General features: G+C 40.9%; 1 protein-coding gene across 12 annotated transcripts in view; it reads right to left on the reverse strand.

Annotated features, from left to right (window-relative positions):
• LRRFIP2 (LRR binding FLII interacting protein 2) overlaps positions 1-9,230 on the reverse strand; it is a 123,602-nt gene extending 114,372 nt beyond the window's left edge. For all 12 annotated transcript variants that reach the window (XM_030551296.1, XM_030551294.1, XM_030551292.1 and 9 more), the window contains exon 1: positions 8,783-9,230. The gene's annotated coding sequence lies outside the window, so the exon portion shown is untranslated. The remainder of the gene's footprint in view (positions 1-8,782) is intronic.
• Between the last annotated feature and the right edge of the window lie 5,953 nt (positions 9,231-15,183).

Genomic DNA, 15,183 nt, shown 5'->3' on the forward strand with positions numbered 1-15,183 from the left:
TTTCAGCTATAGACACTGGGAATACCCTCCCAGCCTAAGTATTCAAGTACAAATTAAAATCCTTTCAGCAAAAATACAAATTGGAACTTCTTCCAGCCAAATGCACAATTGCAAATAAAGAAAATAAACATAAGCCTAACTCGCTTTATCTACCTCGTACTCACTATTTGAAATCTATACGAACCTGTACCAAGGAGATTGGAGAGAAACCTTGTTGCACGTCTGGTCCCTCTGAGCCCCAGAGTGAACAACAACCACAACTAACAGCACAGCACAAAAACTTCCCTCCCTCAAGATTTGAAAGTATCCTGTCCTCTGATTGGTCCTCTGGTCAGGTGACAGCCAGGCTTACTGAACTTGTTAACCCTTTACAGTCAAAGAGATATAAAGTACTTCTGTGCTATTAACTTTTCTTATCTGTTTATGATAACACTCAGCCTAAGAACACCTTCCATCCCACTTCTCTGGGGAAGAACCCTACTCTCAGTCCCAAATACTATGATCTTCTGATTCCAGACTATACTGCAAAAGCTCTCTTCATGATGTTCCCTCAGGATACAAACATCATATTTTAGGCCACACCACTAATCACCTCCAACAGTGCCACTTGTTCTGATGCCTGGTTCTATGCGTACAGAGTTGGCACCACATACAGGCAAGGCATTTAGATAGTGAGAGAATTCTATAAACAGACAAACCATCACTTGCCTTAACTCTTTTCAAAGAATGCCACAGGGTCTTTAAATGCCATCTGAACAGAGTGATTTTTGTTTAATGTCTCATCCAAACGTGAGCGCTAAAAGATCAACAGAAACCCCACTATATAGCACTGGATTGTCAGGATACCATACGAGTACAGTTCTTGCTTTGGGATAACAACCACCAGCAACAATATGGATCTCAAGTACCAAGCAGAAGACACAAAAAAGTAGTATCTTAAAGAAGTTGAACCATTCATTCTTGGAGAGCAGAGCTGTGCTATTTACACATTCTTGACATGGTATGAAGCTTCCAGTGCAAGCCTAGCAGTTCAAGTGTTTGAACTGCTAAGGTCTCCACACAACAAGAAGCAGAACATTTGAACCATAGGGTGTGCATGATCTGTACAGCCTACTGATGCTTTCACCTGTCTAGGTTTGGGTGTGGTGTTGATTTTATTTTGGGGTTTTTTTTAAGAAAGACATGTTCATATGAAACCTACATTGACACTTTAGTTTTGAATGTATACAGAGAGAGTCTGTATAACCAAGTACCTCTATGGATAAACAAAAAAAAAAATTATATACATAGATTCATACATTTTAAGACCAGAGGGAACCACTATAATCATTTCCTGTATAACAGCTATGACAGAATTTCACCAAATGATTCCTGCTTTACGTCCATAACTTTTGGTTGCACTAACACATGCCTTTTTGACATTCAGTCTTGATTTAAAAACTCTAAAGAGAACCCACCACATCCCTAAGTAGTTTCAATAGTTAATTACCCTCACTATTCGAAATGTTTGCCTTATTCCCCATCTGAATTTATCTAGCTTCATTCTCCTGACACAGAATCTTGTTATGACTTTGTCTACTAAATTGAAGATCCTATACCATCAGAAATCTTCTCTCCATGTACTTAGACTGTGATCAAGTCTCCTTTCTCTGGTTCAACTAAACAGACTGACCTTCTTTAGTCTATTACTGCAGCACAGGTTTTCCAGAACTCAAATATTCTTGGAGGTCTTTTCTGAACTTTTTCCGACTGTCAACATCATTTTTAAAGTGTCAACACCAGAAATCGGCACAGTATTGCAGCAGTGATCTCACCAATGCTGTATTTGTGGTAAGAGCATCTCCCTACTTCAGTGATATTCCCCTCACTTATAGATCACATTTGCTCTCTTAGCCACCCCACCACACAGGAAGCACATGTTCAGTTGATTATCCACCATGACCCATACAGTTTCTTTTGGAGTCACTACTTTCAAAAATATAGTTCCCTGATCCTGTGTGACCTACATTCTTTGCTCCTAGGTGTATGACCTCACATTTAGCTGTATGACACATAAACGTAAAAGAACACATTACCGCATAAGAAAATGCCTAAACTATGATGGGAAGAAGGTGAGTAACACTCCGATGATAGCTTTAAAGAGCAGAATTGCAAGGCAAGTATTTTTTCTCTCTCCGCAGATACCATATGCACCAGCTTTCCACTCTTGCAGAATAACTAGTGTGTGGGATGTTCCAAAGTAGTGTGACAACAAACAAAGCAAGTCAACTAAGCAAGACAGAGTGGATTGATTTAAATCAAGCAATTTAAATCACCAAGTGGAAATTCTTGATTTAAACCAATTTTAATCAAATTTTCCATTTGTACTTCAGTTATTTTCTAAAGAAAGATGAATTCTTATTGGTTGATATCATTAAAACATGTTGATTTACAACTGAACAGAGCCTTTAGTAAATCTTTTTGCTACCTAGGAGGTACGCTATAATGATATGTTTATTTAAGCAATTGTATAGCTTAATATTTTCAGCATCTTCTTAACTGTATACTTTTAATATGTTAGAAAATGGTGAATGATACATTGCCTAATTACTAGAAAACTTTTTTCTCATTTGTGTCAAGCTGCATTAGGATTTAACTGGAATTAAATGAAATAACCATAAAATGTTTTGAATACAAAACATTGTTATAAATATGAAACATATTTTGATCATGATTTATGAAACAGATGAATTAACTGTAAGTGAATTAAATTGATTTTTTCAGGTCAGCCTAAGAACACTGTCAAATATGCTTAAGTGAAAGTGCTTGGAGCTTAAGTTCCTGCTCTTTTGAAAATGAGAGCCTCTTAAATTACTTAGGCTGTCCTATTGTGCCATATTTATAAAGCTTAACCTCAAAAGTTAAATTTTCCCTTGATTCTTTCTTTATATAGAAAAGCAACCTTTAACTCAAAGTTTTTAACAGAGGGTCATGATTTTAGCATATTTATATTTAAAAGTTTTAAGAGATAATAAATTTAGTCCATATCAGTTTGTTTTAAATTCATATTTCATTTTAGACAGTTTTTAAAAAGTAAAAATCAAATTTTTAATTTTTTTCTTTTAACAAAAAAAAAATCAATCAATTTTTATCCATCCTGCTGAATACAGTTTAAGCACAGGTGTGGGAGCCAGGACTGGTGGAGTTCTGTTCCCAACTCTGCCACTGACTCTCTGGCCTTATCTAGACAAGGGAAATCTTGCAAAGATTTCTCACCACTGCTTATACTAGTCCAGTTCCACCAGTGACAACAATCTTCAGAAACCTTGTGTAGGCAGCTATCCGCATTTCAAGTACCTGTTGACTAGACCTTCTCTGGGCTTGGTTAACTATTCTGGTGCTTAAAATGTGATGTTAACTGGTGGTTGATCTACACTAGGATTCTCAAAGTTGCTACCCCCAGTGGAGGTAAACCAGAGTTAATCTGTAGTATTTCCCTAGTGGAGATGGGAAATACTATATAGATACAAAGTTGCTTATCAGAGTGTAACTCTGGTTTACGCATACAGACATCCTCCTGGAGATAAGACAATGCCATTGCCATTGTTGCAGGGAGGGAGAGGGGATAACTTGGAAATTAAAAGGAAAAATCCTGTTCTGATACTATGACAGATAATAGGACCAAATTCACCACTGGTGTAAACTGTGTAATTATTGACTTCAGTGAGGTCCAAGCCACACATGCTAACAGTGAGTTTGGCTTGAGAGGAGGAGGAAGAATATCAAGTGTAGAGACTTTTTTTTTTTTTTTAATAAACCAACAATAGCTCTTTGCTTATTCTGTGACAAAGAACTACACAGTTAAATTAATCTGATTCACATTTAATTCTTGTATTTATGTGGTAGAGCTGCAATACTGTGCATTTTACTAGTATTATATTTTACTTGTAGAGTGCTATAAGTTTTCATGGGGGCCTCAGAAGGTCTGTCAGACAAATCTAAATGGGATGAATACAATTTAAATAATTAACAGACGGGGTAGGAGCAGAGAATCATAAGTGATCTGTGGTGGCTCAGGGTTTCCCCCAATATCTAAAGTGCCATTCATCCAGCAATCTCAAAAGGAACAGATGTGATATCTTTACATTAAGTAGTATGGTACCTTACTCTGATTAGTTTCCTTGATTTTAATGGAACATGGTTGGAATTTGGAATTGTGATTTGTCACATGGTTAGAGCCCTGTGGGGGAAAAAAAAAATCAATTCCAAATACAAGGTGGAAATAATGAAAACAGCTCAGTATCTATTGTTAGAGAAATTGTGAGAAATGGAAGCCAGCATCTATGCACACTGGTTTTGTGCTCAGTGCTAGCAGTGCATGCTCCAAGTGGCAATGCTGGCTACTGTGCCTTGAAAAAGACTAAAAGAAGAGATGGAGTCAGACAACTTTAGAATGGGGTACATAAAGGGGTCCCTGAGAGCTGTCTGTACCACACTGCAACTTTTCCCCCACTTGAAGCTGCATGTCCTTCTGCTAGATTGCTTTCATGCAGCCAGGACTCAAGCCACGTGACTGGATATACCATACCGAATAATTTTAACCCTGTCAGTAATCAAACTGCTACTGAGAGGGCAACCTGCACTGGGACAGAATGAGGTACACTTTGGGGATGATCCAAAGCCAGATTCTCAGCATGATGGTATAAGCATGGCGAGCTATAAACACAAAACAAACACAAATCTGTTTTGTGGGCTAGCATTGGGCTATGAGGCTCACTTAACATTTGACATGCCTGAGCTTTTCCAGGACTTAGCTACCAGAGGTCTCTGTTAAAAGCCCACCGGAGCCTCTTTCCACAAAGGATGAAGACATCACCACCAGTTAATACTTTCTTTTCTTGTTACAAAGTGCAGGAGACCCCTCAGCCTATTGTTCAAGTCAATGGCTAAGAAATTCACGGTCAGTGTGCCCCACTGGAAGAAGGTCTAATACATCACTCTCACTGGTCCTGAGACCACTTGTCCTAAATCATGTTTCCTACCACAAGACTCTGTGCTCAGATCTATGTACCAGTGCTTCCTTGTGCTATGCCAGTCTCTGAGAAACCAGGCTAGTCTTTGGACAGCTGATCAGGAACCCAAGAATACTTGGTATGTGCTGGATAACACAACAAATGACAAGATGAAATATGCTCATAGTGGTAGATTTGTTGCCTTAATAAAACCTGATATACACCGATTAAAGCTTGCCCAGTGCCTGGTGTCTAGATAAGGGTATGGAAGTCACAATGCCTCAACAATATTGGTCAGTAGGCGTTGAGACTACAAAGGTGGAGTGTTTGGCTGAATAAGGTTGAATCTACATCACTGACCTAAAAAACTCAACCTTGGAAAACTGGCTTACAAATATTCACAGCCCACACATGAAACTCCAGCTCCTATTGGAGCTGTTTGCTGGATTCTAACTTGTGGTTACTGATTAGTTAGTACTCTGACACCCTCATGCTGTCAAGCAAACCTGATATGCCAGTTATCTTACAGCTCCACAAAGGCATGAATATGCTGGCATAGACACAGCAGCAGTAATGTATTCTTGTGCTGAGAGGTGTACGGTAATTGACGTCTTAAAGAATTGGTACCTAGGTGGCCACTGTCATGCCAGACAAGGTACAGAGGCTCACTTCGCCCAGTGAAATCCTTTATAAAATAAGATGTGATTACAAAGCACAAATACTTTGAGAGAGGCTTGCTGAGTTGCACTTTATAGGCACCAATACTCCACAAGGTATTAACATAGCAGCAGATCACAGTTTATCTTTTACTTCAGGCTCTTAGATTTATTCCTGGAGCTCTGAAGCTGTTCGTGCCACTCAACCCAAAAAAAATACCATGGCACTATTTGAGGCATCTGTGGTTTGATGGGAGATGCAGTGGAAGAAAATAGCTGGAATTTCAAAAGTCAGTGCTACCCAAAGTAGCTAAACATGCTGGAGACACAGGAGAACAGAACTGCCAGTGTTCTAGAACTCTAAAAGCAACACCAGACTTAGCTCAAGGTAATAGGTTTGTATATTAAATTATGGACAGGCACTAGAGCTTGGGATAGACAGTGGGAAAACTGAAACAAATGCATAAAACCAAACCAAAAATAAAATTACATTCTTACAGCGAAGTGAGATTTAATACGATATCAGATTTTTATTTCATAACTAAGTGAACAGCATTATAACAACATCTCCATCTTTTCACGCACACATTTTAAAAATAATTATCTTCTCACCAAATGACATAAGGGAAAGATTCATTCACTGAAGATACATATTGCTATTACAGACCAAGGCTCTATTTTCTAATAAATTAAAAAAACAAAGAACAAAAACCCACAAACAAAATGCATGATGAACAGCTCACATTCTGAATCTGACTATACAATAATATGTATTAGAAACAAACACTAAGAGCCTCAACATTTGATAACTGAAGTACTTAATCTCACAGTAGTTCATTCTGTAAAATGACACTTAGGAAATTAAATATTTTTAAAATAGTATAACTTGAATTTGTCAGCATCTTTTAACACAGACAACGTTGGATGTTGGGTTTGGTATGTATAGCACACCCGCATACTTCCCTACTATTTCATTAATTATACAATATATGCCTAATACACGAGAGCAAAAACTAAGTTATTTTAAAATTGCTTATCACTCTAGTACCTAGGTACCACTACTAATATGAAATATTTTATCACACTGAATGCACATGATTATCTATATTTTTAAAGGGCGTTTTAAAGAGACTAACTATCCATTACATACATTTACAGTAACCTGTTATCTAGTTTCAAGAGGATTTTATATATGTTGCAGTAAATACTGTACAATAGAGGTATGAATTCCTTTCTTTAGGAGTCATTAAAGTGTAATTTTGTAACCACTAAAAACAACACTCTTCAAATTAATCAACTAGATTACTTTCCCCCAAATTTCCTGTGCTTGGCAACAGAAACCAAAGCTTGAATTGCGGCACTATTATTTAACAAATTGCACCACACTAAACATTTACTACAAGTATCAGCCACTATATCAAACCTCCTTTGTGTTTTTCTCCTTCTCCAGAGGTTCTACTTATAAAAAATACCTGTTCAGCAATGTGTCCTATCAAATTACAAGCTTCTCAAGAGACTGTATCTAGCAATGTTCAGACAACAAGTTGTACATTAATTGTGAGTTCTGTTTTTGCTGTTTATTTTTAAGACCTTTGTCATACCCAAATCTCAGTGACTTGGATTCCTATCTGAATCACATTTTCCAAAATTCACATTAAAACACTATGTCATCTTCTATATATTGGCTAAAGAGAATCATGATGAAAATGAATTCTTTCCTTTGAAGCAATTCCAGATTGCTCTAGAATGGACACTACCACTATTTTGCCTGATGCACCTGTCACAGAACTTCCCTCAGTCCTCATACTTAACTACTCCTAGATCCAGCTCAAGAATATTATCAGACCTGGCACTATCAGTGAGCTTCTCTCAATTCCTGTTAATTCTGCATTCTCTTTCTGAAACGAAGAAACAATGATACAAGGCCCAAGTGATACCTTGTATTTCTGCAGCACCTTTAATCAGTTCTGACATGATGCAACTAGCCAGTGAAGCATTAGGGACATAATATTGTTACCACTGCTCTTCAACTGCTAGCTCAAAAGGTATTTTAATTTTTTATTTAGAGGTACAGTAGACAGTAAAAAATAAAGATAGCAGCTAGGAAGTGATTTAACTCACCTCCTCACGGGAGAGTTAGAGATTTAAGACAGTCTCCCAAAATGCTGGAAACTAAGCCCTGCTCCCCTAGGAAAATGAAGACAAGCATATGCTCCTCTTCAACCCAACCACGTGTTGTTAAAGGCCTACCCAAAATAATTGCTCAATCAGATTAGATAGTGCAGATTTCCTCTCAAACTTCGTGAAATACTTGAAATGTCAACAATGCTAACTATCATCATTTAAATGAATGGGGTAGCCTTACAACAGACCTTTCATTCCAGCTCTCTGCAAATACAGGCAGACACTGCATCAGTTACACTGTGGTCACATTTTTAAGGTTTTCCATAACAGCTAAATGGCACTCCTTTTTAAATGAAAGCTGAGATCCCAAAGAACAACAGAGAAGACTGTCTGAACCCCTGCAATAGCCCTTTGTGCCCACCCTAGGGGGGGCAAACTCAACGCTTCGGGAAACCATGAATCAGGGCGTGGTGGCAAAGTGCACAGAAATACCCATCTCAGCGGTGCTGCACAGAAGGCTTCCCTACTCAGTTTATTAGAGAGAGAAATAAATTCAAACAGTGGTAGTAATTTAATCGCAGCACCTCGACACTGAGGACAGTATCTCATGGACAGGACGCTGCCCCCTCCCACCGCACCTGTGAAACCATCAGTGGGCATGTGGCTCTGAACAGCACTTGGGGATCTCACACAATAAATACAGATAAGTACATGAGATCCAGGCAGGATACATCTACCAACACCCTCTATATAAATACACATACCATATACATCTATAATACATACATATTATAATTTATTGCAGGCTGCAGCGGGGGTATTTGAATATTTGCCTTCTTTTTCCTCTCAGGTCTTCAATTACCACCCTTCTCCCCCCGTAGAGCCAGGGGTCCAGGTCCCTCTGCCCCCATCCCTTCGCCTCCGCCACAGGAGAGGGAGCTCCGGCTTCCCCTCCCCTCCCCCCGCATTCCTCCCTGTGACCGGCAGGGTCACGAGCTCCAGGTCCCTTACCTAGGACAGTCCACTGCAGGTCCGCAGCGCCGGGAGAAGAAAAGGCCGGGGGCCGCCTGACACTCAACCCGCGAGCCGAGCGCCGCGCTAGTCCGGGCTCCAGCCCAGGCTATTGCTCACAGGAGCTCCAGGGGAAGCGGGAGGTCCGGAGCGCACACCGAGGAGCCGCCCTGGGTAAGCACGGTGCTGCCGGGCGGGGCAGCCCAGGCAAGGAGCTGTTCTTCCCGAGCGAGAGACAAGAGAGAGCGGCGATGCCCCGCCCCCCGCGCCGACGGTTACAGGCACATCGCCAGGCCACAGGAACAGCGGTTATTTTCAAATCGGTCTCAGGGTTCCATGGGCAGGGAGAGCGCGAGGTGGCGGTTGCAGGGCTGCGCCAGCGGTAGAACACCGGCGCTGCGGTTGTAGCGGCTGAAGCGGGTTCTGGGTGTTCTACCGCGCGCATGCGCGCCGCGCTCCCCTCACTACTATCCACGGGGGCGGGGCGGTGCCACTACCGCTACAAGGCGCAGACGCATGCGCACAAGTAGCAGGGCGAGGGGCGTGCTTTACTGCTTGCCATTGCGGAGGTGGGTGCAGTGTGTCAGTCGGACTCTGCTCCTGTTGGTGGTTAAGTGCACTAGGAGCCGGCCGAGGTGTTGCTGCTCAGCCGTGGAGGAGACTATTGGCAGCGTGAATCGCTGTGGCCTCTATGACAACGGCCAGTTAGCTGTCGTTCAGTACGGTGCGGGAGGGGGAGCGTGTCTCTCTCTGTTTTCCTGTGCCCAGCCCGCACGGAAAGAAGTGGGTGCTGGGCGGAGGCCGGCGGTTCTGGGAGGAGGCACACCCAGCGTGGGGCCAGCTGTGTGTGCTTTCCCTCCGCGCCCGTCCCGGGGTAACGAAGGAGAGTGACACTCATGGCAGCAACTTGTCAAAATGTCCTCGTCCCCGCCACTCATCAGCCAGCTGAGGTTGCACAAGCGCCCTGAAAGGGACAGTGGGATCCGCCAGCCCGGCAGGGCTCTGTTACATGCCGGCTGCGCCAACCCCGACTTAGTCATTAGTATCAGCGCTAGACTATGTGAGTCAAAACTGTGGCAGGCAGAGGTAGGTTCGTAAATTTTTCTGCCTTTGGCGGTCATACGAGGTTGAATAAATTAATCTGGATTATCATAATATCCCGGCGGAACAATGTACCCCAAGCCTTAATTAAGGCTGTATCCCCTCACCTCGCCCTGCAAAATTGATTCAGTCCTGGTGTTTTCAGTACCCACTTCCCTCTTTCACTGCCCAAACCTTGAATTCTTTTTCTTCTAAATAACAGCCCTGCTCAAGAGCACTGCCAGTTTTGGGGATGTTTGTGACATTTCTCAGGGCAGCCAGTGCTGAGAGTTACCTTGTTATTCCCTGCCTCCAGTATGAGGGAATCTTGATTGTGCTGGCTGAGGGTTAGCTCCCTACCACACCCAGACTGTCAAGCACTCTTGTAGGGACCAGGTCCTGTTTTTGCCTTGCTGGTTGACAAAAGGTGCACCCCAGCCCTGAGTCCCTTCAGTGTAGCTCCCTGTAGTGTGTAGCTCCTGATCACTTGATACCAACAAAAATCCCAAATCCTCTATTCTCTGAGCAACAATGTATCACAGTTTACCCTTTAAGGCATAACACTTAAGTTCAACTATAAACAAAATTAAAAAAATAAGAGATGGGAACAAATTGTTACATATAAATCATCATCATAACATGTTTTCTAAAACCTAAGCTTAACCAACATGTTATCCTCCTGTCTATAGAAGCTTGTCTCAAAGTTCATGCCAGCATTTTCAGCCAAGCCTGGTTGAGATCCCTTTCTCATTAAGCACATTTACTGTCAGTTTACTTCCTAAGTGAAGGATGCCAGTGCCTCTTTGCGCCCCCCCCAATAGAACAGACCTTTGATGTTCACCTCAAGGTAGGGTTCCCCCTTCCCTGCTGTTTACCTCATTCTATTAGTTTCCTTCTCAAGTCTTCACCAGCTCTTCATTAGCATTTGACTTAGCATGCTAATAGGCTCTTGTTGTATGATATATTGGTCCCCCAGCGTCTGTCTGGAGGAGTTTGGCTCAAGTCACTCTACTGTTTTGACCTACACACCTAGATAACATAATTTGTAGTATATAAACATAAGTCCTCTAATATTCTCCATAATACATCTCACCATAGTTATGTGACACAGGCTTTCAGTAGATACCTTACATGACATTCTTTTAGTGAATCCAGGGGGTTCCTGTACAGTTAGACACCCCATTGCCCTCTGCCAGGTGGCATCCAGAGGTTCTTGGGTCACAGTGCTGGTGTATACCGGGTATAGGCCCCTCATTTGTATTTACATCATGTAACAGTTTGCAGAAGCCCCAGACAAGAGTGAAGTGGAGCGCTAATGTTCTAGGTACTATACAAACCTAGGTCCCAAAGAGTTTACTTGTCTACTATGACATGTAGGTGATAGGAGGAAAAGGAACACAAATATATACCATTTTTATATACACATAGGGCCTGATCCAACACCCATTGAAGTTAATGGGAATCTTTCCATCCCTTTTAATGGGCTTTAGATTAAGTCCATACACACTTACAAGCTGTTTTTGTTATTGTAAATAGGTTATCTACTATCCTCATCTGCCCTTCACCTTATCATTAACTGGCCGATTTCTCATAGGCATCAGAAAGATGTAAGGAGAGATCTGGAGAAAGGATAATGGTATTTAATGGATCAGTTCTGTGAGAGCATTCCATGTGTAAGGGGCAGCATGGAAAAAAAACATGGGTGAAAAAGTGAGGAATTGGTAAGTAAATTAAGTGGCAGTCCTAATGATAAGGCCTCAGTTACAAATACCTCTAAAGCGCTCAGTGGAAACATAATCCTGTACCACTGGGAAAAAAAAGAAAAAAACAACAACACACAAGAGTAGAATGAGGAAGGGGCCAGGGTGAAGAAACTTTGACAGTGACAAAGTCAATATTTGCCAACCCTTAAATCTACCATCAGCTGTTACAATCTTAATTCAGAAAGTTAGACTTTGTTACAAAGGAGACAATTTTTACACATACTTAAAGAGTAACCTCCTTAGAAGTTTCACTAATGTTTCATCCTTTTTCTTTGATAATTAAAGATAATCAGTTTTAAAGAAAAAAAATGGCCTGATCCTGTCCCACCCTCATTCCTCACTTGATCATGCAGTGCAATCATCATGCTTTATTTGTAATATGTTAGTTTTTGTGGTAATAGATGGTGATCTCACTACGGGGTGAAAGCAGAAATGTTGATGCATGGGGAAAAAGGTCCTCTCAAACACAAAGTAAAAGCAAGAGAGAAAGTGATTGGTCTTGAAAATTATACGTAATCTCTTTTTTTAAGTTGATTCCTGTAAAAAAAATTCACCTACTGATTTTGTGGAATTGATGATTGTTTAGTGGGAGTCTTCATAAAAATATTAAGAGCATTTTGGTTTGGTTTGGTTTAGCTGGTGAGAGCAACCTTCTAACTTCTAGAATATCCTTTTTAATGAGTTCTTTCTAGGTCTGTTTAGACTGGCTATGTGGAATCTTCTGAAATGTTCTAGCTCTGTGTGGGATGGCTTCTCTGGCGATGTACTGCTAGATGTAGGGGAAAAAAAGTTTTCGTTTGTGTTTGTACATTTTTTTATGATGAAGTATTGGGATTTGTGTAATGTTGTTCTCTTCATATCATAGGCAGCACATTTTTCTTTAATGATGCAGTCAAAAGTGTGTCCACTTGAGAGCAGACATGCATTTTTGTGGTTTAAAAGGGGCAATTGTTTACTTTTCTGAGAAGCAATACACAGTATCGTATGCAAACATTCTGCAGCGGTATAACATGCAACAATACCAATTCATAATACAATTTCACTGATAGGTGGCTGAATAGCCACTTTTCTAACAAACATTTCATTAGAAGCATGAAAATGAAAAGATCATGTTTGAATCTCTGTTTTGAAAAGGCTGAAAATACTGTACAGAGAATGGTCTTTGAGTCTGTAAAGCCTCTCAAATTGCCATTGAACTAGCTTCCAATATTATTGAATTATTATCAATTTTCCCCCACTAAAAACTGCTGGATGCTCATGCTTAATTGTATGTTATGTTTAATATTGCCTGTATTTTTGTGGTAATTTGAAAGGTGGATCTCTAGAGAGATAGGAGTACGGAGCTGTGTGACCCTGTGATTCCAAACAGAAGAAATGGGATTCAGCAAAATTCTGAACACTTTCTAAAATATGTTGACTTTTTCACAGAAAGAATTCTAGATACTGGAAGGATTTTTTTTTTTTTTGAGAGAGAGAGTGTGCCATATTCTAAATGTCTTTTGTCATCTCATTTAGTTAAAAACTCAAGAAAGAGTTTTTAACTAAATGGACAAGTTCACCCACATTTCTGCAACTTTAGGTGGCTTTTATTTCCAACACTTATGAAATCTCAGTGACACTACCGCCAGAGACCACTACTAACCCAGGGCTAGGCTCCTTTCCCCCGGGGAGGCGTCGGTGCAGTTTTCTGGTTAGGCGCACGCAGGCTGCTGTGAGAGCAGGATTCACACACGCACACGGACACGCACGAAGGTTTACGGGGACAGACGAGGTGCAGCGTTTGGGGCCGTGTGGTTGAATAAACTCTCAGGTCAAACAGCATATCAATTCCCCTCACCCCCTTTTTTTTTTTTTTAAATTAGAGATTTTCAAGGTGAACGCATGCCCAGTTAAGGCCTTGTCTACACTAAACATTTTTTTTTTTAAATTTCCTACTGTATATATTGTACCATTGTTTCAACTCCACTGGGGAGAATTTGAATGTAGACTAACTGCCAGCTGCTGCTGGTGTTTTGAACTGTCACATCATATAGGCCTGTTCTGAACAGCACCAGATAACACGGTGGTGGCTCATCTATGCTAGCACTCTTACTTTTGCTACTGCCAGTGGAGAAATTTTAAGTTAAAAAAAGCTAATTTGGAAAAAAAAAATCCATATGAACTTCTACCGCTACATGTATGTGAAGAGCCTAGCTCTGACCCTAAGAACTGCCTGTGGGAGGAAGCTATACTGAACTGCTTTGCTCTGTTTAAGCATTTAAAGAGTGAAATCTGCATTCTGCTTTAACAGAAAAGATCACGCTGCACAACATATTCTGTAGGAATCTTGTAATTTGATTAGTGGGAACAATTTCAGTTATTACTTGGTGTCTGCTTCCTGCAATAAAGTTCTGGTCCCATGTATACAAGTTTTAAAAAAAGATTTTCACAGTGAAGCAATTTTGAATAGAGAGAGCATACAAAGAAATACATTTGCCTGGGGCTTGTTTCCTATTAATCAAAATACTTGATTTTGGATGAGGGTTCTCTGTCCTCCTCACTTTGGCTTTTATCTTCTTGCAGTGAAGCTTTAGCTCTGAGTTCTGATGTTATAATTTATTGATGAGAAAGTTACTGTGATGTCACACATTCACTATTATTGGTTAAATTCATCCCTGATGTAACTCCATTCATTTCCCCTTTTTGTGTCCTCCCACTCATCTCTGCCTTCTTCTTCCACTATGCATGAAACAAACTTACAATCCAGTCTGTCAGGCCTCCTTTTCTTTTCATATTAATTCTTCTAAACACTTATTTCATCATACCCACCCACAAACAGTAAGCCACATCAAATGCCTTCTCATACAACATTACACGAGTAAAACAAGGGAAGCAGTAAGGAAGGGGGAATAGGAAAATACAGAGTTTGCTCTCTCCCCTGAGTCTCCCAGCACATTTTATCTATATCACTTTTTACACTGGAAGTTCCTCAGGGCTGAGATTATTTTAATAAAAATATGTTCTGGTATAGCATAGCAGTCACACTGACTATCATGGAGGAGTGTGTTGAAAATCTCTTATCATAGTGCCTAGAAGGCCTACTCATAGATCAAGACCCTATTGTGCTATGTGCTGTACAAACAGAGAAGACGATAGTCCTTCCCCCAAAGAGCTTATATCTAAGACAAGATAGAACAGATGGATACAGACAGGAGAGTACATTCTTACTAAAACCTTCTGGATAGATCATTGGTTGGACCCTACCAAATTCATGGCCATGAAAAACACATCATGGACTGTGAAATCTGGTCTTCTGTATAATATAGGGTAAAAATACACACATTTCACAGGAGAGACCAGCATTTCTCAAACTGGGGATTCTGACCAAAATGGGAGTTGCAGGGCAGGTCACAAGTTATTTGGGGGCAGGAGGGGATGTCACGGTATTACTTCTGCACTGCCTTCACAGCTGGGCGGCCAGAGAGTGGCGGCTGTTTACTGAAAGCCCAGCTCTGCAGGCAGCAGCACAGAAGTAAGGGAGGCAATACCATACTATGCCATTCTTACTTCTGCACTGCT

The sequence above is a fragment of the Gopherus evgoodei genome, chromosome 2, assembly GCF_007399415.2.
Source record: "Gopherus evgoodei ecotype Sinaloan lineage chromosome 2, rGopEvg1_v1.p, whole genome shotgun sequence".
NCBI lineage: Eukaryota > Metazoa > Chordata > Testudines > Testudinidae > Gopherus > Gopherus evgoodei.